The sequence below is a fragment of the Bombina bombina genome, chromosome 3, assembly GCF_027579735.1.
Source record: "Bombina bombina isolate aBomBom1 chromosome 3, aBomBom1.pri, whole genome shotgun sequence".
Classification (NCBI taxonomy): Eukaryota; Metazoa; Chordata; class Amphibia; order Anura; family Bombinatoridae; genus Bombina; species Bombina bombina.
In genome coordinates this window covers 1,285,781,825-1,285,805,763 of record NC_069501.1, presented here as the reverse complement: position 1 = coordinate 1,285,805,763, position 23,939 = coordinate 1,285,781,825, and the positions used below count along the sequence as shown (strand labels likewise).

General features: G+C 41.3%; 1 protein-coding gene across 2 annotated transcripts in view; it reads left to right on the top strand.

Moving 5' to 3' along the window:
- The window catches only part of APBB1 (amyloid beta precursor protein binding family B member 1), a 248,072-nt gene that overhangs the window by 188,743 nt on the left and 35,390 nt on the right, over positions 1-23,939 (top strand). The window lies entirely within an intron of this gene.

Sequence of the window (23,939 nt, the reverse complement as noted above, 5' to 3'; positions counted from 1 at the left end):
TGCACACGGCCGCATTCGCAGCATACAGCTAAGGCACTTGTGCACACGGCCGCATTCGCAGCATACAGCTGCTTAACTTAATTTGATGGCCCCTGTGTTTGCGCACTCAATCACGGCATATGTCAGTTTATTTGTAGCTGGGAACGCTGGTTTTCAGGGGGTTTAATTGTGGCGTACAGCCCCTTATTTATAGACTAAACATTACTACGCAAGAGAGCACCGCCAGAGGTGGTTGCAGCGTTCATCTCTTTTGGTTTCCTTAGGAACTTATTAATTAGGCTTCTTTTTTATTCAGATGATAAAGTCAAGGCGCCTTGAGACCCTCACGGGTGATTAGTTTGCGCTTTACAAGTACCCAATAGATAGATAGATAGAAGGCTTATTGATCGTTTCTAACGGAAGGAGCTTATTGATGTTTATCTTGGCAAACTTCATTGTTTAATACGTCATTTATCCATGGCTGTACTTTTTCCGCCACAGACTGTGACGTTTCATAGATTAGCTCCTTCATGGAGTCTGTCTGCAATGTTAGTATCTCCCTCATACTCTGTATACTCTCTGTATGAAGTAAAATATATTTGTCTTTCATACTTCTATGTTTATATTGGATTGCACTTTCTGTCTCTCCCATAGTGAGGGAATTTCTTGCCCTTTTACTGCATCATCCTTTTGTTGTGAGATACTTTTTTATCGTTGTGTTTCTTATATGGGCACCATATTTCTTTCTCCTTCGTATTGGGGGCATTTGCAGCCATGTCTTGGAACATCTATTTCTATTACGTAATATTTTCTTAGTGAGGACACTATTGTAATCTCTCATATTGAGGTGATTTCTATTAATGTTTTAGTGATCTTAAGACACTAATGTTAATTTTTATGTTACTCTATTTTATTTACATGGGCACAATAAGAAGTCTTTCTCATATTGAGATGATTTCTGCTAATGTCTGTGACATCATGTCCTGTCCTATGTGTTTTATATATATACACACACGCACATAAAGTCCAGAAGAGAGCACTCTCACCGTATAATTCAGCTGCCAGGGTGCCAACAGTTAAATACATAGTACATAAGGAGGTGCACGCTGGTCTTTTCAACAAGTGAAATATATTTTAACAAGCGTGATGTTTCGGGGACACACTCCCCATCCTCAGACAAGCAAACACAAACCACAAGTGACAATTTCAAACAATAAAGGCCCTACCCACAGTGAGAAAAATTGAGCCAAAACCATAGTCATGGTAATCCTTAATAAACAATAGCAATAGCATCAGTGAATACACATTGTATAAAGTACAAACCACAAAACATGGCCATTATATCACTCAGTGCATGTGATCAGTGTATATGATAATCTATATATCTAAACACCTGTATATGAAAAATAAATAAAAGATAAATCAAGTGATCAAGTGAAATGCACATTGGGCTTATTCAGCAGAGTAAAGTAAACAGCGTCAAAGCTCCCCTTATAGGGGTTAACGGGTCCGGTTACATCTGACATCTTATGTGGGCATATACTCAATGTGCATCATACAGAAAATATTATATTATAAGAGTCTACCTTCTGATTACATTTTTTTGATCCTATAAACCTCTGTGTGTGCATTTTAAAGGCGTGCAGCATTGCCGTGTGAGTGTACACCCAGTCCCATACCACTGACGTCATCATAAAGGGACGTGCCAAGAATGTTACACGCCGTTGCCATGGAAATCAACAGGCGTGGATAGGTACCGGCGCCCCCACTGGATTAACTGAATCATAACAAGCTTTTATGTTAAGGCTACTCCACTATCAATAGATCAAGAGACACTCAAGGGAAAGCAGATTACAGCATCAGCATATCAACGTTTATAAGAGTGTATAACATACAGAGGTGGAATAGTGGTAATATAAAAAGTACCGGAATAGAATCAAAATGTCCCTTTATAAAAATGTACCATATAAGATGTATACACACGTCTATCAGTGTATCCACTGAAGCCTCACAATAACTGTTAGGTCCAATGTCTTAAAAGAGAAGCACATGAATGAAAATAGCAGTGATGGCAGAATGTAATATTACTTTGTATGGATCTACTCCCTATAGCCAGCAACCCTCAGAATTTACTTATATTTTAACCATATTTAAACTGTAGGTGTAAATACTACATGGTTGTTAAAATCAACATACTAAGAGGATATACACTACTTGCTAGGAGGATTAGAGCTATATCGTCCAAGTTGGCCAACATATCTACAATGACCCATTCTCCTATACTTATTGTACTATATTCTTTTGGAGGGGGAACATGGTCTCACATATGACCATCAACATGTAGTCACACAGACTATTGTGTATGTTAGTGCCCATCCCCTATGGGGGCATACGGTAGATACCCATATGTGGAGCCAACAATTACATTTTTCATGCAGCTCCTTGAATTGAGTCTGACTGAAATACTTCAAGATTGAAGACACTATTGTCAAATAAACAGAACGGCCATGGGCTCGAATGTTGCACCATACTTCGCAAATCTCTATGGAGCACTATGAGGAAGAGATCATGAGGGTCTTTCACAGAAAAAAAGTTGTAGTGTATCAGCAGTATATTGACAATCTCTTTATGATCTGGGCGGGATCAAAAGAAACACTACAGAACTGGTTCCAAGAACTAAATAACCTCAAACACCCTATTCAATTTAAAATGAATTTGAGTCAAGAAAGAGTGGAATTCCTGGTTCTATGTATCTACAGGGAAGGTGAGAATCTGGGGACCAGACTCTATCAAAAACCGACTGATAGAAATTCAGTCCTACATGCGCAGAGTTGCCACCGCACCTCCCTCCTCAGAGCCATACCACATGGCCAAATGTCAAAGGTCAACAGAAACAGTGATGCATCCAATAAAAAGTTACTACTACATGACATAGTGAGGAAATTTATTGAAAGAGGATACAAATGGGAACAACTTCTGTAGTGTATAAATGAACAGGACAATACAGTATCTGTGAATTAGATGGATTCTAACAACTGCATGAACATCGCCACAAAATATTGTCCTGATACGAAGAACATAGGACACAGCATTAAAGAACATTGGTACATCACCCAAAGCGACCCTACCATTTAAGTAGTAGGAGAGCCCAAGGGTGGCCTTTAAAAGAAACCAGAATCTGAGAGATCAATTGGTTTTACTGACCCAACACACTGCTATGCGAAGAGAACTTGCCTGACAAGCTCCAAAAAGGAATTTTTTTGTTGCATAGGTTGTACCACATGCAATGCAATGATTCCTGGTCCCACGTTCCATCATCCTGATACTAATCAGAGTTCTATATCCAACATTACCTCACGTGTACCACACCATTTGTAGTCTACATGATCAGCTGTCCTTGTGGCCTGCTTTACATTGGAAAAACGGCAGATGACTCATGAACATGTATGGCCAACTGCAGGTCCTCCATCAGAGTGGCAATCAAGCGGTGGCCCATCACTTTGCTACAAGTGGACACATGGTACAGTACTTGCGGTTCAAGTTAATTGATTACATACCCATACTGCCAAGGGGAGGTGATTGTCAGGGCTTGTTAAGGAACAGTGTTGCCGTTTCCTGTAAGGCAAGAATTTTAGTGTCATGAACCTCAACTTCTGAGTACAAGAGACTAAAGATACATTGTTTGTGTTACATTGATTTCTGGGATTGATCATAAATTACTCACCAAGTAATTGATAAGCCCAGAGATCATAGATCAGTTAATGGATGGGATTGCTAGTTATTACAATATTGCTACCACCTGTGAAACTCACTAAAAATTGCAGCAGTGTAAAACTTTGAAACCCCTATGTGCATAAAACATTTAAGATCTTAAACATAGCATAAGGCAAGCTTGCAGGTAAGTATGTACGGTCTGTATATATATATTGAGGACTTAAACATAGCATGGAATAACTTGCAGGTAAGTATGTACGGTCTGTATATATATTGAGGACTTAAACATAGCATAAGGCAAGCTTGCAGGTAAGTATGTACGGTCCGTATATATATTGAGGACTTAAACATAGCATGGAATAACTTGCAGGTAAGTATGTACGGTCTGTATATATATTGAGGACTTAAACATAGCATAAGGCAAGCTTGCAGGCAAGTATGTACGGTCTGTATATAGATTGAGGACTTAAACATAGCATAAGGCAAGCTTGCAGGTAAGTATGTACGGTCTGTATATATATATATATATATATATATATATATATATATATATATATATATATTGAGGACTTAAAAATAGCATGGAATAACTTGCAGGTAAGTATGATCTGTCTGTATATAGATTGAAGGTCTTAACATAGCTTGCAGGTAAGTATGAATGATTTAAATATATTTTGAACATACATGCGCATAGGAGATTTATCCAAAATAAGCAGGTTGGTTACCGGTTAGTAACAGTTCTTGCTTAGGCGTAGTGAGGTTTCCTTTTCGTCGCAGGGATATTTGTCCGTAGGAGCGGAGAGTGACTCTATCTGGTCTGACCGATCTGAAGCGTGGAGCGGGTGACGTCACCGCTATCGGTAATACCGGAAATGGCTGACAGAGCAGGTTGCTGGAAGCGAGTCTTGCAGATTGGAAGGAAGAGGCTTGGTGGTCAGCACATCAGCTGAATAGGTAAGCTGCAATACTAAGCACAATAGTGAGTGTGAAGTGGGATTTTATTGAGGAGTGAGAAAAGGAACTCCCTCTACTTAAAGGAACAGTAGTGAGCATGACAGTGATAGAGTCTGCAAACTGCTCCAAATTGAGTCTAAGTGGATGTTTAAACTCAACACCCTTAGCCCAAAGGGACTTAACGTTAGCCTGGACTGGCACCGTTTCCTATAAGGGATTACTTAATGGAGAAGATTCTGACATTGGACTCTCTAGTCTTGTGGACTTCTAATAATAGGAATACCACAATCCATATTCTATGATAGACACTTATGCCATTCCTTTGTTGCACAAATCTCTAATATCCTATTTTTTTGGGATCCCATGGATTTGGGACCACCCACTCTCCTGTATGCCCCATAGGGGATGGGCACTAACATAAATGTGTAGTCTGTGTGAGTACATGTCGATGGTCATATGTGAGACCATGTCCCCCCCCCAACAGAATATAGTACAATGAGTATAGTAGAATGGGTCATTATATTGATGTTTTGGCCATCCTGGACGATATAGCTCTTATCCTTGTAGCAAGTAGTGTATATCCTCTTAGAAGCTATAACTTACTCATTCTTTTGATGAGATTTTCTACTTATGCTTGTATTATGTATGGTCCTATGTTGCTCCTGAGGAAGGACCTTTTACTTCAATATCCGTTCCTCCGCCTGTATCTAGTTTGTCTACGGCTACTTGTATGGAGATTGATTGTTTAGTCCTGTCTCAAAATCGGATAGGGTCTTTGTCTCTCTGAGCCTGTGACTCGCTGGATGTCTCTCAAGGTCTGGCAAGCCTATATCTCTTGGAGCGAGTCTGCAGATTTTTCCTTGGAAACAGGGTTCGATTTTGTTTGTATTAATCTTTTATCTTGGAAAGTTTTTTTTATCTTTAATGGCTTTTTCTTCTGTTTGTAGAGTCTCAAAATTATCTGCCTTTCAGTGTGACCCTCCTTCAGAGGATATTGCTTTTCTCCGTACTAACTTAGGTTTCCTTCCTAAGATGGTTTCTGACCGCAATATTAATCAGAAGATTGTTTTTCCTTCCGTCTGTCATATTACTTCTTCTCTGAAGGATAGTTTGAATTTTAACCTGGATGCGGTTCGTATTCTAGGTTCTATTTCCAGGTTACCAAGAAGTTTAGACATTTTTTCTTCATTGTTTGTGATATTTTCCGGTAGGCGCAGGGGCCTAGAGTCCTCTGCAGCTTATTTCTCTTGTTAAGTGTATCCAGTCCACGGATCATCCATTACTTGTGGGATATTCTCCTTCCCAACAGGAAGTTGCAAGAGGATCACCCACAGCAGAGCTGCTATATAGCTCCTCCCCTCACTGTCATATCCAGTCATTCTCTTGCAACTCTCAACTAAGATGGAGGTCGTAAGAGGACTGCGGTGTTTTATACTTAGTTTATTTCTTCAATCAAAAGTTTATTTTTAAATGGTACCGGAGTGTACTGTTTATCTCAGGCAGTATTTAGAAGAAGAATCTGCCTGCGTTTTCTATGATCTTAGCAGAAGTAACTAAGATCATTTGCTGTTCTCACATATTCTGAGGAGTGAGGTAACTTCAGAGGGGGAATAGCGTGCAGGTTTTCCTGCAATAAGGTATGTGCAGTTAAAATATTTTTCTAGGGATGGAATTTGCTAGAAAATGCTGCTGATACCGAAGTAATGTAAGTAAAGCCTTAAATGCAGTGATAGCGACTGGTATCAGGCTTATTAATAGAGAAATAAAGAAGGATGAGAACAGCTCTTCAAATATGCAATTCTTCTGCAGACAAACATATGAAACAGTCTATTTAGTTGTTCCCGGGACTTACCCCAAATGAGCTCTGCCGCCCCTGTAGTTGCGACTTGGCTGTGTAATCTTTACCATATAGAAGCTCTGGATATGCCGAAGGACCTCCGTGGTCAAACCGAAACTTTGTCGGTGGGCTGATAGCTCCAAGTAAACGGCACTCACATGAAACTCCGGCAGCGCTTCTAGCTTGCCATACGGACATTCAGCGTCGAACGTGACGTCACAGGGTTCGCCGGTCGGGGGGCGGTGCTCTCTGTCTTCACCCGGGTTTACAACTGGATACAGATGAACAGGGGCTAAAGCGGATCCCAAGCTGGTGTAGATACGTACAATCACAAAGAAGGCAGGATCCAGCTTTTGTATATAATAAAATCCAAATTTTATTCAGTATAATTTAAAACGCCAAACAGGCTATAGAAACAGCACAAACAAAGTAGGTGTGTGAGCGTGACACCAGGGCTTACATGTTTCGGCCAGCAGCCGTAATCATAGCCATAGGTGCCATGCAGGTGAGTGCATACTTAAAAAGGTAGTAGTAAATTGTGATTGGACAAAATACAAATTAAAAAAACGCCCACACTTCGCAGGTAGAAAAGGGAGTTAACCCTTACTTCCCTAAATATGGAACAACACGTATAGATACATAGACAGGTTAATATGTGTACAGAGTTATGGTATAGAATTCAAGACATCATTAGTGCATGATATACATGTTGGAGAAAATAGATAAAAATAAAGATAAAAATAAAAATAAAAGTTCTGGCCATACAAACCGACAGAATGCTATATAGATGTACAAGACTAAACACTATACATAAATAGAATGCTGCACTAGATGTACTATACTTCAAATTATGGTGCAAAAATGTATAGAATATAAAATATTTAACTTATAATACTTGACACTTCTAATACACAATATTGTATAGTAAAGTTTAGCCCCTGTCTACCTAATCTTAGTATAGTGATAGAATGTGTACTATGTAGACAATGCACCTAAATTTATATAGTGGTGCTTGCGGCTAGTTGTAATACTATATAGACTTTATGAATAATGTATAACAGGATAAGAGGGAAGGGGGAGAAGAAAGAGAAGGATGGAAAAAAGGATGAAAAGAGAACGCATAATGTATAATTCAATAGTAATGAAAGTATGAAGGAACATATACTAGAATAGTAAAATGAAAGCAAATAACATTGAGTAAAAGTGTGTATAATAGTTAGATATATGCCCTAAACGTACGATGATATACGATTTATATTGGAAAAACATAAGAGCAATGTATATATATTCATAACCTTAATGGGTAATACATAGACCATGGTATGTCCTGAGAGTAGATGATAGTTCTTAAAGAGATAGATGTATACATATGTACTACTCCATCTATAGGGCAACAGTAAAATAAGAGGTATATAAACCCATAATATAGTAATATCAATAATTGCACAGAATGGTAGTTGGATGTAGTGTATAGTGTGTTATACTCTGTAGTATATGAGGCATGGTGTACATAACGGCAGGGCTTACTGATGTGACTATTCCCAAAAGTTGATCAAATCATATCTGGAGTTTAATCCTAATGGAAGTCTAGTTTTTAACGTATAGATCCAATATACTTCTCTTTTAGCAAGTATATTCTCTAAGTTGCCACCCCTTTTTGGGACTTTGGCTTGTTCTATTGCCAGCCATTTAAAAGAATTTAAGCTGCATCTATGTTTAGTGGCAAAATGTTGAACTAGAGGTGTGCTTGACGTACCTTTAGTGATTGTTGAAAAGTGTTCCCTGATACGTGAATTGATGTCCCTTGAGGTTAACCCCACATACTGGATGTTACATAAGGTGCATATAATAATATATATGACATCCGTACTTTGGCAGTTGAGACAAGTTTTAATAGGATATGTCTGACCAGTTGTTGTAGAAGTAAATTCTTTTGTAACCCAAGCAAAGTCACAGGGTTTACACTTTTTATGGCCACATTTAAACATACCTAAATGTTGTAACCATGAGCTAGTGGGTTGTGATGTCTGTTTGAGTTCTGTTGGCGACAGGATGGATGCTAGTGTAGGGCTTTTTCTGTATGAGCACCTAACCCCTTGTTTTACGGTGTCAATCAGCTTATCATCAGCTGCCAGCAGAGGAAAATGTTTCTTAACTATATTACAAATCTGTGGGTATTGTGTACTATATGTTGTCACAAAGTGTACACCTTGAAAATCACTATGTATTTGTTTGGGTTTGTCTTTCAAAAGTTGGTCTCTATCTAACTTGTCCACAGCTGATCTCGCTTGTTTGATATGTCTGCGTGTATATTTTCTTTCTTTAAGCCTCTTCTCAAGGCAATCAGCCTCCCGCACATAATCTACAGTATTGCTGCAGTTCCTCTTTAGCCTAGAAAATTGGCCCTTTGCAACAGCATATGATGTGTTTTTGGGGTGACAGCTAGAAGCGTGCAGGAGGGTATTGCCAGAGATGGGCTTGCGATATACTTTAGAGGTAATGTGTCCGCTACTTTCTCCTGTAAGGCATAGATCTAAGTAACTGATAGACTTTGTGTCTGTGACATAGGTAAAATTTAAGTTTAGATCATTATTATTAATCATTTCCATGAAAGATAATATTTCTTCTGTTAAGTGTGATCAGTCCACGGGTCATCATTACTTCTGGGATATTAACTCCTCCCCAACAGGAAGTGCAAGAGGATTCACCCAGCAGAGCTGCATATAGCTCCTCCCCTCTACGTCACTCCCAGTCATTCTCTTGCACCCAACGACTAGATAGGAGGTGTGAGAGGGCTATGGTGATTATACTTAGTTTTATATCTTCAATCAAAAGTTTGTTATTTTAAAATAGCACCGGAGTGTGTTATTACCTCTCTGGCAGAGTTTGAAGAAGAATCTACCAGAGTTTTTGCTATGATTTTAGCCGGAGTAGTTAAGATCATATTGCTGTTTCTCGGCCATCTGAGGAGAGGTAATCTTCAGATCAGGGGACAGCGGGCAGATGAATCTGCATAGAGGTATGTAGCAGCTTTTATTTTCTGACAATGGAATTGATGAGAAAATCCTGCCATACCGATATAATGTCATGTATGTATACTTTACACTTCAGAGAATTACACTGTAAGAAGTACATAAAGCTGTTTAATAACTAGAAATTATGTTTAACGTTTTTGCTGGAATGTAAAATCGTTTTCATTTGCTGAGGTACTGAGTGAATAAATGTTTGGGCACCATTTTTCCACTTGGCAGTTGCTTAAATCTGTTTTTTTCTGTCAGTTTCTGTTCTCCCTCACTGCTGTGTGTGAGGGGGAGGGGCGGTTTTGGCGCCTTTTCTATGCATCAGTTTTTTCAGTCAGCAGCTCATTGTATTTCCTGCATGATCCGGTTCATCTCTACAGAACTCAGGGGTCTTCAAACTTATTTTGAGGGAGGTAATTTCTCTCAGCAGAGCTGTGAGAATTATAGTTGACTGTGATAAAAAAAACGTTTATTCTGTAATTGTTTCCTGCTTTCAGAATTTGTTATCTTTGCTATTGGGATAAACCTTTGCTAAAGTTGTGTTGTTTACAAGGATTGAGGCTATAACTGTTTCAATTTATTAATTTTCAACTGTCATAGATTTTCTGTGCTTCTTAAAGGCACAGTACGTTTTTAATTGAATTGTATTCCAAGTTGCAAGTTTATTTGCTAGTGTGTTAAACATGTCTGATTCAGAGGATGATACCTGTGTCATTTGTTGCAATGCCAAAGTGGAGCCCAATAGAAATTTATGTACTAACTGTATTGATGCTACTTTAAATAAAAGTCAATCTGTACAAATTGAACAAATTTCACCAAACAACGAGGGGAGAGTTATGCCGACTAACTCTCCTCACGTGCCAGTACCTGCATCTCCCGCTCGGGAGGTGCGTGATATTATAGCGCCGAGTACATCTGGCCGGCCATTACAAATCACATTACAGGATATGGCTTCTGTTATGACTGAAGTTTTGGCTAAATTACCAGAACTAAGGGGTAAGCGTGATCACTCTGGGGTGAGAACAGAGTGCGCTGATAATATTAGGGCCATGTCAGATACTGCGTCACAGGTTGCAGAACATGAGGACGGAGAACTTCATTCTGTGGGTGACGGTTCTGATCCAAACAGACTGGATTCAGATATTTCAAATTTTAAATTTAAACTGGAAAACCTCCGTGTATTACTAGGGGAGGTGTTAGCGGCTCTGAATGATTGTAACACAGTTGCAATACCAGAGAAAATGTGTAGGTTGGATAAATATTTTGCGGTACCGACGAGTACTGAGGTTTTTCCTATACCTAAGAGAATTACTGAAATTGTTTCTAAGGAGTGGGATAGACCCGGTGTGCCGTTCTCACCCCCTCCGATATTTAGAAAAATGTTTCCAATAGACGCCACCACACGGGACTTATGGCAAACGGTCCCTAAGGTAGAGGGAGCAGTTTCTACTTTAGCTAAGCGTACCACTATCCCGGTGGAGGATAGCTGTGCCTTTTCAGATCCAATGGATAAAAAATTAGAGGGTTACCTTAAGAAGATGTTTGTTCAACAAGGTTTTATATTGCAACCCCTTGCATGCATTGCGCCGATCACGGCTGCAGCGGCGTTCTGGATTGAGTCTCTGGAAGAGAACATTAGTTCAGCTACTCTGGACGACATTACGGACAGGCTTAGAGTCCTTAAACTAGCTAATTCATTCATTTCGGAGGCCGTAGTACATCTAACTAAACTTACGGCGAAGAATTCAGGATTCGCCATTCAGGCACGCAGGGCGCTGTGGCTAAAATCCTGGTCAGCTGATGTTACTTCTAAGTCTAAATTGCTTAATATACCTTTCAAAGGGCAGACCTTATTCGGGCCCGGGTTGAAAGAGATTATCGCTGACATTACAGGAGGTAAAGGCCATGCCCTGCCTCAGGACAAAGCCAAAACTAAGACTAGACAGTCTAATTTTCGTTCCTTTCGTAATTTCAAAGCAGGAGCAGCATCAACTTCCTCTGCACCAAAACAGGAAGGAGCTGTTGCTCGCTACAGACAAGGCTGGAAACCTAACCAGTCCTGGAACAAGGGCAAGCAGACCAGGAAACCTACTGCTGCCCCTAAAACGTCATGAATTGAGGGCCCCCGATCCGGGATCGGATCTAGTGGGGGGCAGGCTTTCTCTCTTCGCCCAGGCTTGGGCAAGAGATGTCCAGGATCCCTGGGCGCTAGAAATAATATCTCAGGGATACCTTCTGGACTTCAAATCCTCTCCTCCAAGAGAGAGATTTCATCTGTCAAGGTTGTCAACAATCCAGACAAAGAAAGAGGCGTTTCTACGCTGCGTACAAGAGCTCTTGTTAATGGGAGTAATCCACCCAGTTCCACGATCGGAACAGGGACAGGGGTTTTACTCAAATCTGTTTGTGGTTCCCAAAAAAGAGGGAACTTTCAGACCAATCCTGGACTTAAAGATCCTAAACAAATTTCTAAGAGTTCCATCGTTCAAGATGGAAACTATTCGAACAATTTTGCCCATGATCCAAGAGGGTCAGTACATGACCACAGTGGATTTAAAGGATGCTTACCTTCACATACCGATTCACAGAAATCATTACTGGTATCTAAGGTTTGCCTTTCTAGACAGGCATTACCAATTTGTAGCTCTTCCATTCGGATTGGCTACGGCTCCAAGAATCTTCACAAAGGTTCTGGGCACTCTTCTGGCGGTACTAAGACCGCGAGGAATTTCAGTAGCTCCGTACCCAGACGACATACTGATACAAGCTTCAAGCTTTCAAACTGCCAAATCTCATACAGAGTTAGTACTGGCATTTCTAAGGTCACATGGATGGAAGGTGAACGAAAAGAAAAGTTCACTCGTTCCACTCACAAGAGTTCCCTTCCTGGGGACTCTTATAGATTCTGTAAAAATGAAGATTTACCTGACAGAGGACAGGTTAACAAGACTTCAAAGTGCTTGCCGCACCCTTCATTCCATTCAACACCCGTCAGTGGCTCAATGCATGGAGGTAATTGGCTTAATGGTAGCGGCAATGGACATAGTACCCTTTGCTCGCCTACACCTCAGACCACTGCAACTGTGCATGCTAAGTCAGTGGAATGGGGATTACTCAGACTTATCCCCTTCTCTGAATCTGGATCAAGAGACCAGAAATTCTCTTCTTTGGTGGCTTTCTCGGCCACATCTGTCCAGGGGGATGCCATTCAGCAGACCAGACTGGACAATTGTAACAACAGACGCCAGCCTTCTAGGTTGGGGTGCCGTCTGGAATTCTCTGAAAGCTCAGGGACAATGGAGTCAGGAGGAGAGTCTCCTGCCAATAAACATTCTGGAATTGAGAGCAGTTCTCAATGCCCTCCTGGCTTGGCCCCAGTTGACAACGCGGGGTTTCATCAGGTTTCAGTCGGACAACATCACGACTGTAGCTTACATCAACCATCAGGGAGGGACACGAAGCTCCCTAGCTATGATGGAAGTATCAAAGATAATTCGCTGGGCAGAGTCTCACTCTTGCCACCTGTCAGCAATCCACATCCCGGGAGTGGAGAACTGGGAGGCGGATTTCTTAAGTCGTCAGACTTTTCATCCAGGGGAGTGGGAACTTCATCCGGAGGTCTTTGCCCAAATACTTCGACGTTGGGGCAAACCGGAGATAGATCTCATGGCGTCTCGACAGAACGCCAAGCTTCCTCGTTACGGGTCCAGACCCAGGGATCCAGAAGCAGTCCTGATAGATGCCCTGACAGCACCTTGGGACTTCAGGATGGCTTACGTGTTTCCACCCTTCCCGATGCTTCCTCGATTGATTGCCAGAATCAAACAAGAGAGAGCATCAGTGATTCTAATAGCACCTGCGTGGCCACGCAGGACTTGGTATGCAGATCTGGTGGACATGTCATCCTGTCCACCTTGGTCTCTACCTCTGAAACAGGACCTTCTGATTCAGGGTCCCTTCAAACATCAAAGTCTAACTTCTCTGAAGCTGACTGCTTGGAAATTGAACGCTTGATTTTATCAAGACGTGGGTTTTCTGAGTCAGTTATTGATACCTTAATACAGGCTAGGAAACCTGTTACCAGAAAGATTTACCATAAGATATGGCGTAAATACCTATATTGGTGTGAATCCAAAGGTTACTCTTGGAGTAAGGTTAGGATTCCTAGGATATTGTCTTTTCTACAAGAAGGTTTAGAAAAGGGTTTATCCGCTAGTTCATTAAAGGGACAGATCTCAGCTCTGTCCATTCTGTTACACAAACGTCTGTCAGAAATTCCTGACGTCCAGGCTTTTTGTCAGGCTTTGGCCAGGATTAAGCCTGTGTTTAAAACGGTTGCTCCACCATGGAGTTTAAACCTTGTTCTTAATGTTTTACAGGGCGTTCCATTTGAACCCCTTCATTCCATTGATATAAAGTTGTTATCTTGGAAAGTTCTATTTTTAATGGCTATTTCCTCGGCTCGAAGAGTCTCTGAGTTATCAGCCTTACATTGTGATTCTCCTTATTTGATTTTTCATTCGGATAAGGTAGTTCTGCGTACTAAACCTGGGTTCTTACCTAAGGTAGTTACTAACAGGAATATCAATCAAGAGATTGTTGTTCCTTCTTTATGCCCAAATCCTTCTTCGAAGAAGGAACGTCTACTGCACAACCTGGATGTAGTCCGTGCTCTAAAATTTTACTTACAGGCAACTAAGGAATTTCGACAAACGTCTTCTCTGTTTGTCGTTTACTCTGGGCAGAGGAGAGGTCAAAAAGCTTCTGCTACCTCTCTTTCTTTTTGGCTTCGTAGCATAATTCGTTTAGCTTATGAGACTGCTGGACAGCAGCCTCCTGAAAGGATTACAGCTCATTCCACTAGAGCTGTGGCTTCTACTTGGGCCTTTAAGAATGAGGCCTCTGTTGAACAGATTTGCAAGGCTGCAACTTGGTCTTCGCTTCATACTTTTTCCAAATTTTACAAATTTGACACTTTTGCTTCATCGGAGGCTATTTTTGGGAGAAAGGTTCTTCAGGCAGTGGTTCCTTCTGTATAAAGAGCCTGCCTATCCCTCCCGTCATCCGTGTACTTTTGCTTTGGTATAGGTATCCCAGAAGTAATGATGACCCGTGGACTGATCACACTTAACAGAAGAAAACATAATTTATGCTTACCTGATAAATTCCTTTCTTCTGTAGTGTGATCAGTCCACGGCCCGCCCTGTTTTAAGGCAGGTAATATTTTTTAATTTATACTCCAGTCACCACTTCACCCTTGGCTTTTCCTTTCTCGTTGGTCCTTGGTCGAATGACTGGGAGTGACGTAGAGGGGAGGAGCTATATGCAGCTCTGCTGGGTGAATCCTCTTGCACTTCCTGTTGGGGAGGAGTTAATATCCCAGAAGTAATGATGACCCGTGGACTGATCACACTACAGAAGAAAGGAATTTATCAGGTAAGCATAAATTATGTTATCTACAGGTCACCCTGACCAAATGAAAAGAAGGTCATCTATGTAGCGTTTAAAAAAACAAATATGTGATCTGTATGGGTTACTGTGGTCAAAGATGTTGTCTAGCTCCCATTTGCCAAGAAATAGATTTGCATAGGAGGGGGCGTATTTCGCCCCCATGGCCGTTCCACATCTCTGAACATAGTATCGCCCTTCAAAGGTGAAAAAATTGTGAGTCAAAAGAAATTCCAGGATTCTCAAAACATAGTCTTGAAAGGCAGGTGTGTATTCTGTATGTGTGATCAAAAAGTACCTAACTGCCTCAATGCCTTTATTATGTGGAATTCTGGAATATAATGAGACTACATCCACTGAAAGCCAGTGATAATTTGTTTGCCAATTTGTATCCCTTAGCAAATTGAGTACATGCTTTGAGTCCCTGGTATATGAGGGTAGTTGGTTAACCAGAGGTTGTAAAATAGCATCAAGCCACTGGGACAATCTTTCAAATAAGGAATCAATACCACTAACTATTGGTCGGCCCTTTACATCAATTAATGATTTATGGACCTTAGGGAACATATGGAAGACTGGGATCCTAGGATATTTTACATAAAGATAGTCAGCTGTATTTTCATCCAAAAAACCATGTTCAATACCATCATCTAGGATACCACATAGGAGTTTCTTATACTCATTAGTTGGATTTCTGGGTAAGAGTGAGTAGTCTGAAGGATTACTTAGCTGTCTGAGAGCTTCTGATACATAATCCTTCCTATCAAGGACTACAATAGTACCGCCCTTATCTGACGGTCTAATCACTAGATTTGGTTGTTGTTGTAGTGACCTGAGTGCTTGAGATTGTCTTTTAGTCAGGTTATTTGTTGTACTGTCTATAGTCTCTTTTAGTTTCTGTAGGTCAGCCTCTACACGTGCGTGAAATGTCTCTATTATTGGCCCTCTGTTTTGTATTGGGTAGAAGGTAGATTTGTTTTTAAATGAAAAAGCCCTATTCAGTGTTCCAGATGCACTATTACTCTCTATGGCTAAATTTTGTAGAGATATAAGATCACAGACTTCAGAAAATGTGTTTATACCAGTACATGTTGTAGTGTGGACGCTAGTTGATTCAGAGTTGCTAATCTCATATGAAATGTCTGAAAAATGTTTCTTAAGTGTGATATTCCTTACAAATTTATTGATATCAATGAGTGTTTGGAAGATGTCGAAACTTGTAGTAGGTGCAAAACCTAAACCCAGAGAGAGTACATCAATTTGATCATTAGTCAGTATAGTTGAAGATAGGTTTACCACACTATTTATTTGTATTTGGTCTGTGTGCGGTTGCCCCGTACAGGGTATCTCTCTTGGCTGTTGTGTGGTGTCCCCCCTATACCCTGCAGAGGTGGACCCATTGGAAAAACCTGATTCAAAAGTAGCATATCCTGTGCCCCTGTGTTCCCAATGTATGCCCCCATTTGTTCATCTGGTCTATTAGTAGAGACATATTTGGACACAGTATTTCTATCTTTGGATCTTGCTGCTTGTGGTACCAGGTTTACAGATGTTGTGTTGGGTATACTGGGAGTATTAGAGGCATTAACAGCATTTAAAGAAACAATGGGGACAGTGGGTGCCTTTAGAATGCCCTGCTGAGTGTTAGACATAGTGTTTGTTTGTGTTACTCTATCTATCTCATTATCACCACCTGAATTATCATCGTACGTTTAGGGCATATATCTAACTATTATACACACTTTTACTCAATGTTATTTGCTTTCATTTTACTATTCTAGTATATGTTCCTTCATACTTTCATTACTATTGAATTATACATTATGCGTTCTCTTTTCATCCTTTTTTCCATCCTTCTCTTTCTTCTCCCCCTTCCCTCTTATCCTGTTATACATTATTCATAAAGTCTATATAGTATTACAACTAGCCGCAAGCACCACTATATAAATTTAGGTGCATTGTCTACATAGTACACATTCTATCACTATACTAAGATTAGGTAGACAGGGGCTAAACTTTACTATACAATATTGTGTATTAGAAGTGTCAAGTATTATAAGTTAAATATTTTATATTCTATACATTTTTGCACCATAATTTGAAGTATAGTACATCTAGTGCAGCATTCTATTTATGTATAGTGTTTAGTCTTGTACATCTATATAGCATTCTGTCGGTTTGTATGGCCAGAACTTTTATTTTTATTTTTATCTTTATTTTTATCTATTTTCTCCAACATGTATATCATGCACTAATGATGTCTTGAATTCTATACCATAACTCTGTACACATATTAACCTGTCTATGTATCTATACGTGTTGTTCCATATTTAGGGAAGTAAGGGTTAACTCCCTTTTCTACCTGCGAAGTGTGGGCGTTTTTTTAATTTGTATTTTGTCCAATCACAATTTACTACTACCTTTTTAAGTATGCACTCACCTGCATGGCACCTATGGCTATGATTACGGCTGCTGGCCGAAACATGTAAGCCCTGGTGTCACGCTCACACACCTACTTTGTTTGTGCTGTTTCTATAGCCTGTTTGGCGTTTTAAATTATACTGAATAAAATTTGGATTTTATTATATACAAAAGCTGGATCCTGCCTTCTTTGTGATTGTGTTATTAATAGAGATACATACTCTTATAAAAGTGTATTTTAAAACGTTTGCTGGCATGTTTAATCGTTTTTTACATATGTTTGGTGATAAAACTTATTGGGGCCTAGTTTTTCCACATGGCTGGCTTGAATTTTGCCTAGAAACAGTTCCCTGAGGCTTCCCACTGTTGTAATATGAGTGGGAGGGGCCTATTTTAGCGCTTTTTTTGCGCAGAAAAAATTACAGACACAGACTTCCAGCTTCTTCCTGCATGATCCAGGACTTCTCTGAAGGGCTCAAAAGGCTTCAAAAGTCTTATTGAGGGAGGTAAAAAGCCACAGTAGAGCTGTGGCAGTTGTTGTGACTGTTTAAAAAACGTTTTTGTCATTTGTTATTCCGTTTTTGGTATTAAGGGGTTAATCATCCATTTGCAAGTGGGTGCAATGCTCTGCTAACTTATTACATACACTGTAAAAATTTCGTTAGTGTAACTGCATTTTTTCACTGTTATTTCAAAATTTGGGAAAATTTGTGTTTCTTAAAGGCGCAGTAACGTTTTTTATATTGCTTGTAAACTTGTTTTAAAGTGTTTTCCAAGCTTGCTAGTCTCATTGCTAGTCTGTTTAAACATGTCTGACACAGAGGAACCTACTTGTTCATTATGTTTGAAAGCCATGGTGGAGCCCCATAGGAGAATGTGTACTAAATGTATTGATTTCACCTTAAACAGTAAAGATCAGTCTTTATCTATAAAAGAATTGTCACCAGAGGGTTCTGTCGAGGGGGAAGTTATGCCGACTAACTCTCCCCACGTGTCAGACCCTTCGCCTCCCGCTCAGGGCACGCACGCTAATATGGCGCCAATTACATCAGGGACGCCCATAGCGATTACCTTGCAGGACATGGCTGCAATCATGAATAATACCCTGTCAGAGGTATTATCTAGATTGCCTGAATTAAGAGGCAAGCGCGATAGCTCTGGGGTTAGGAGAGATACAGAGAGCGCGAATGCTGTTAGAGCCATGTCTGATACTGCGTCACAGTATGCAGAACATGAGGACGGAGAGCTTCAGTCTGTGGGTGACATCTCTGACTCGGGGAAACCTGATTCAGAGATTTCTAATTTTAAATTTAAGCTTGAGAACCTCCGTGTATTGCTTGGGGAGGTATTAGCTGCTCTGAATGACTGTAACACAGTTGCCATTCCAGAGAAATTGTGTAGGCTGGATAGATACTATGCGGTGCCGGTGTGTACTGACGTTTTTCCTATACCTAAAAGGCTTACAGAAATTATTAGCAAGGAGTGGGATAGACCCGGTGTGCCTTTTTCCCCACCTCCTATATTTAGAAAAATGTTTCCAATAGACGCCACTACACTGGACTTATGGCAGACGGTCCCTAAGGTGGAGGGAGCAGTTTCTACTTTAGCAAAGCGTACCACTATCCCGGTTGAGGACAGTTGTGCTTTTTCAGATCCAATGGATAAGAAATTGGAGGGTTACCTTAAGAAAATGTTTATTCAACAAGGTTTTATTTTGCAGCCCCTTGCATGCATTGCGCCTGTCACGGTTGCGGCGGCATTCTGGTTTGAGGCCCTGGAAGAGGCCATCCAGACAGATCCATTGAATGAAATTATTGACAAGCTTAGAACGCTTAAGCTAGCTAACTCATTTGTTTCTGATGCCATTGTTCATTTGACTAAACTAACGGCTAAGAATTCTGGATTCGCCATCCAGGCGCGTAGGGCGCTATGGCTTAAATCCTGGTCAGCTGACGTGACTTCAAAGTCTAAATTACTCAACATTCCTTTCAAGGGGCAGATCCTATTCGGGCCTGGCTTGAAGGAAATTATTGCTGACATTACTGGAGGCAAGGGTCATACCCTTCCTCAGGACAGGACCAAATCAAAAGCCAAACAGTCTAATTTTCGTGCCTTTCGAAATTTCAAGGCAGGTGCAGCATCAACTTCCTCCGCTTCAAAACAAGAGGGAACTGTTGCTCATTCCAGACAGGCCTGGAAACCTAACCAGTCCTGGAACAAGGGCAAGCAGGCCAGAAAGCCTGCTGCTGCCCCCAAGACAGCATGAAGGAACGGCCCCCTATCCGGAAACGGATCTAGTGGGGGGCAGACTTTCTCTCTTCGCCCAGGCGTGGGCAAGAGATGTTCAGGATCCCTGGGCGTTGGAGATCATATCTCAGGGATATCTTCTGGACTTCAAAGCTTCTCCTCCACAAGGGAGATTTCATCTTTCAAGGTTATCAGCAAACCAGATAAAGAAAGAGGCATTCCTAAGCTGTGTGCAAGACCTCCTAGTAATGGGAGTGATCCATCCAGTTCCGCGGACGGAACAAGGACAGGGATTTTATTCAAATCTGTTTGTGGTTCCCAAGAAAGAGGGAACCTTCAGACCAATCTTGGATCTAAAGATCTTAAACAAATTCCTCAGAGTTCCATCATTCAAAATGGAAACTATTCAGACCATCCTACCCATGATCCAAGAGGGTCAGTACATGACCACAGTGGACTTAAAGGATGCCTACCTTCACATACCGATTCACAAAGATCATCATCGGTTCCTAAGGTTTGCCTTTCTAGACAGGCATTACCAATTTGTAGCTCTTCCCTTCGGGTTGGCCACTGCCCCGAGAATTTTTACAAAGGTTCTGGGCTCACTTCTGGCGGTTCTAAGACCGCGAGGCATAGCGGTGGCTCCGTATCTAGACGACATCCTGATACAGGCGTCAAGCTTTCAAATTGCCAAGTCTCATACAGAGATAGTTCTGGCATTTCTGAGGTCGCATGGGTGGAAAGTGAACGTGGAAAAGAGTTCTCTATCACCACTCACAAGAGTCTCCTTCCTAGGGACTCTTATAGATTCTGTAGAGATGAAAATTTACCTGACGGAGTTCAGGTTATCAAAACTTCTAAATGCTTGCCGTGTCCTTCATTCCATTCCACGCCCGTCAGTGGCTCAGTGCATGGAAGTAATCGGCTTAATGGTAGCGGCAATGGACATAGTGCCATTTGCGCGCCTGCATCTCAGACCGCTGCAATTATGCATGCTAAGTCAGTGGAATGGGGATTACTCAGATTTGTCCCCTCTTCTAAATCTGGATCAAGAGACCAGAGATTCTCTTCTCTGGTGGCTTTCTCGGGTCCATCTGTCCAATGGTATGATGCCAGCCTTCTAGTTTGGGGCGCAGTCTGGAACTCCCTGAAGGCTCAGGGATCGTGGACTCAGGAGGAGAAACTCCTCCCAATAAATATTCTGGAGTTAAGAGCAATATTCAATGCTCTTCTAGCTTGGCCTCAGTTAGCAACCCTGAGGTTCATCAGATTTCAGTCGGACAACATCACGACTGTGGCTTACATCAACCATCAAGGGGGAACCAGGAGTTCCCTAGCGATGTTAGAAGTCTCAAAGATAATTCGCTGGGCAGAGTCTCACTCTTGCCACCTGTCAGCGATCCACATCCCAGGCATAGAGAACTGGGAGGCGGATTTTCTAAGTCGTCAGACTTTTCATCCGGGGGAGTGGGAACTCCATCCGGAGGTGTTTGCTCAACTGGCCCATCGTTGGGGCAAACCAGAACTGGATCTCATGGCGTCTCGCCAGAACGCCAAGCTTCCTTGTTACGGATCCAGGTCCAGGGACCCAGGAGCAACGCTGATAGATGCTCTAGCAGCTCCTTGGTTCTTCAACCTGGCCTATGTGTTTCCACCGTTTCCTCTGCTCCCTCGACTGATTGCCAAAATCAAACAGGAGAGAGCATCGGTGATTCTGATAGCGCCTGCATGGCCACGCAGGACCTGGTATGCAGACCTAGTGGACATGTCATCTCTTCCACCATGGATTCTGCCTCTGAGGCAGGACCTTCTAATACAAGGTCCTTTCAATCATCCAAATCTAATTTCTCTGAGACTGACTGCATGGAGATTGAATGCTTGATTCTATCAAGGCGTGGCTTCTCCGAGTCAGTCATTGATACCTTAATACAGGCTCGGAAGCCTGTCACCAGGAAAATCTACCATAAGATATGGCGTAAATATCTTTATTGGTGTGAATCCAAGAGTTACTCATGGAGTAAGGTTAGGATTCCTAGGATATTGTCCTTTCTCCAAGAGGGTTTGGACAAAGGCTTATCAGCTAGTTCTTTAAAAGGACAGATCTCTGCTCTGTCTATTCTTTTGCACAAGCGTCTGGCAGAAGTTCCAGACGTCCAGGCATTTTGTCAGGCTTTAGTTAGGATTAAGCCTGTGTTTAAAACTGTTGCTCCCCCGTGGAGCTTAAACTTGGTTCTTAAAGTTCTTCAGGGAGTTCCGTTTGAACCCCTTCATTCCATTGATATTAAACTTTTATCTTGGAAAGTTCTGTTTTTGATGGCTATTTCCTCGGCTCGAAGAGTCTCTGAGTTATCTGCCTTACATTGTGATTCTCCTTATCTGATTTTTCATTCAGACAAGGTAGTTCTGCGTACCAAACCTGGGTTTTTACCTAAGGTGGTTTCTAACAGGAATATCAATCAAGAGATTGTTGTTCCATCATTGTGTCCTAATCCTTCTTCAAAGAAGGAACGTCTTTTGCATAATCTGGACGTAGTCCGTGCCTTGAAGTTTTACTTACAGGCTACTAAAGATTTTCGTCAAACATCTGCCCTGTTTGTCGTTTACTCTGGACAGAGGAGAGGTCAAAAAGCTTCGGCAACCTCTCTCTCCTTTTGGCTTCGGAGCATAATACGCTTAGCCTATGAGACTGCTGGACAGCAGCCCCCTGAAAGGATTACAGCTCATTCTACTAGAGCTGTGGCTTCCACCTGGGCCTTTAAAAATGAGGCTTCTGTTGAACAGATTTGCAAGGCTGCAACTTGGTCTTCGCTTCACACCTTTTCAAAATTTTACAAATTTGACACTTTTGCTTCTTCGGGGGCTGTTTTTGGGAGAAAGGTTCTACAGGCAGTGGTTCCTTCCGTTTAAGTTCCTGCCTTGTCCCTCCCATCATCCGTGTACTTTAGCTTTGGTATTGGTATCCCACTAGTAATGGATGATCCGTGGACTGGATACACTTAACAAGAGAAAACATAATTTATGCTTACCTGATAAATTTATTTCTCTTGTAGTGTATCCGGCCCGCCCTGTCCTTTTAAGGCAGGTCTAAATTTTAATTAAACTACAGTCACCACTGCACCCTATGGTTTCTCCTTTCTCGTCTTGTTTCGGTCGAATGACTGGATATGACAGTGAGGGGAGGAGCTATATAGCAGCTCTGCTGTGGGTGATCCTCTTGCAACTTCCTGTTGGGAAGGAGAATATCCCACAAGTAATGGATGATCCGTGGACTGTATACACTACAAGAGAAATAAATTTATCAGGTAAGCATAAATTATGTTTTTTCCTTTTGGCTATGGAGTGACTTTCGTTGGATTATGAGATGGCTGGACAGCAGCCTCTTGAGAGGATTACGGCTCACTCTCCTTGTGCTGATTCCTCTTCCTGGACTTTTAAGAACTAAGCTTCCCTGGAACAAATCTGCAAGGAAAAATTTAGCAACTTTGATGTTTTTGTCTTCGTTGAGGTTTTCGGGAGAATGTTGCTTCTAGCGGTGGAGCCTTCAGTTTAGGTCCGTCTGCCTTTACTTCTCCCTATCCATTCTGCATCTTCTCTTGCTTGGTTACTGGTTTACCAACAGTAATTGAATGTAATCGTAGACTCTCCCTGCCATTGGAAAGAAAACAAAATTTATGCTTACCTGAAGATAAATTATTTTCTATCCTGGCATGGAGAGTCCACGACCCACCTTTTTTTATATTTTTTAAGGCGGCATTTATTTTTACATAATCTTCAGGCACCTCTATACCCCTGGTGTTCCTCTTTCCCTCGGCTGAATGAATGGGGATTATGGTAAGGGGAGGAATACTTAAGCTTTGCTGGGGTGTCTTTGCTGCCTTCTGGTGGCCAGAAGCTGAATTCCCAACAGTAATTGAATGGAATCGTGGAATCTCCATGCCAGGAAAGAAAATAATTTATCAGGTAAGGATACATTTAGTTTTTTTAGTCATAGGTTGTAGCTACCGTTTAACAACACTATTACTATATGAAATAATATGTTACTGCAGGTAGCCTTTGTTCTTTCTATAGAGAGATTTAGGAATGTGGCAAGGGAAATTCACAAACTAACCTCTGTGAGATCAGCACAATGATGTAGTTTGTTAGGACTTATACTGAGGTAACGAAATAATATATCCCAAGGTGATACAGCAAGGAAGAGGCTGTGCGTGATTACAAACAGAGGGATTACAAGTGTTAATATAAATGTAAATAATAAAGCAAACCACTTATTAAACAATAGTGGCAGAACACAGTAGGTACTTTTTATAGCAAGTGCACAT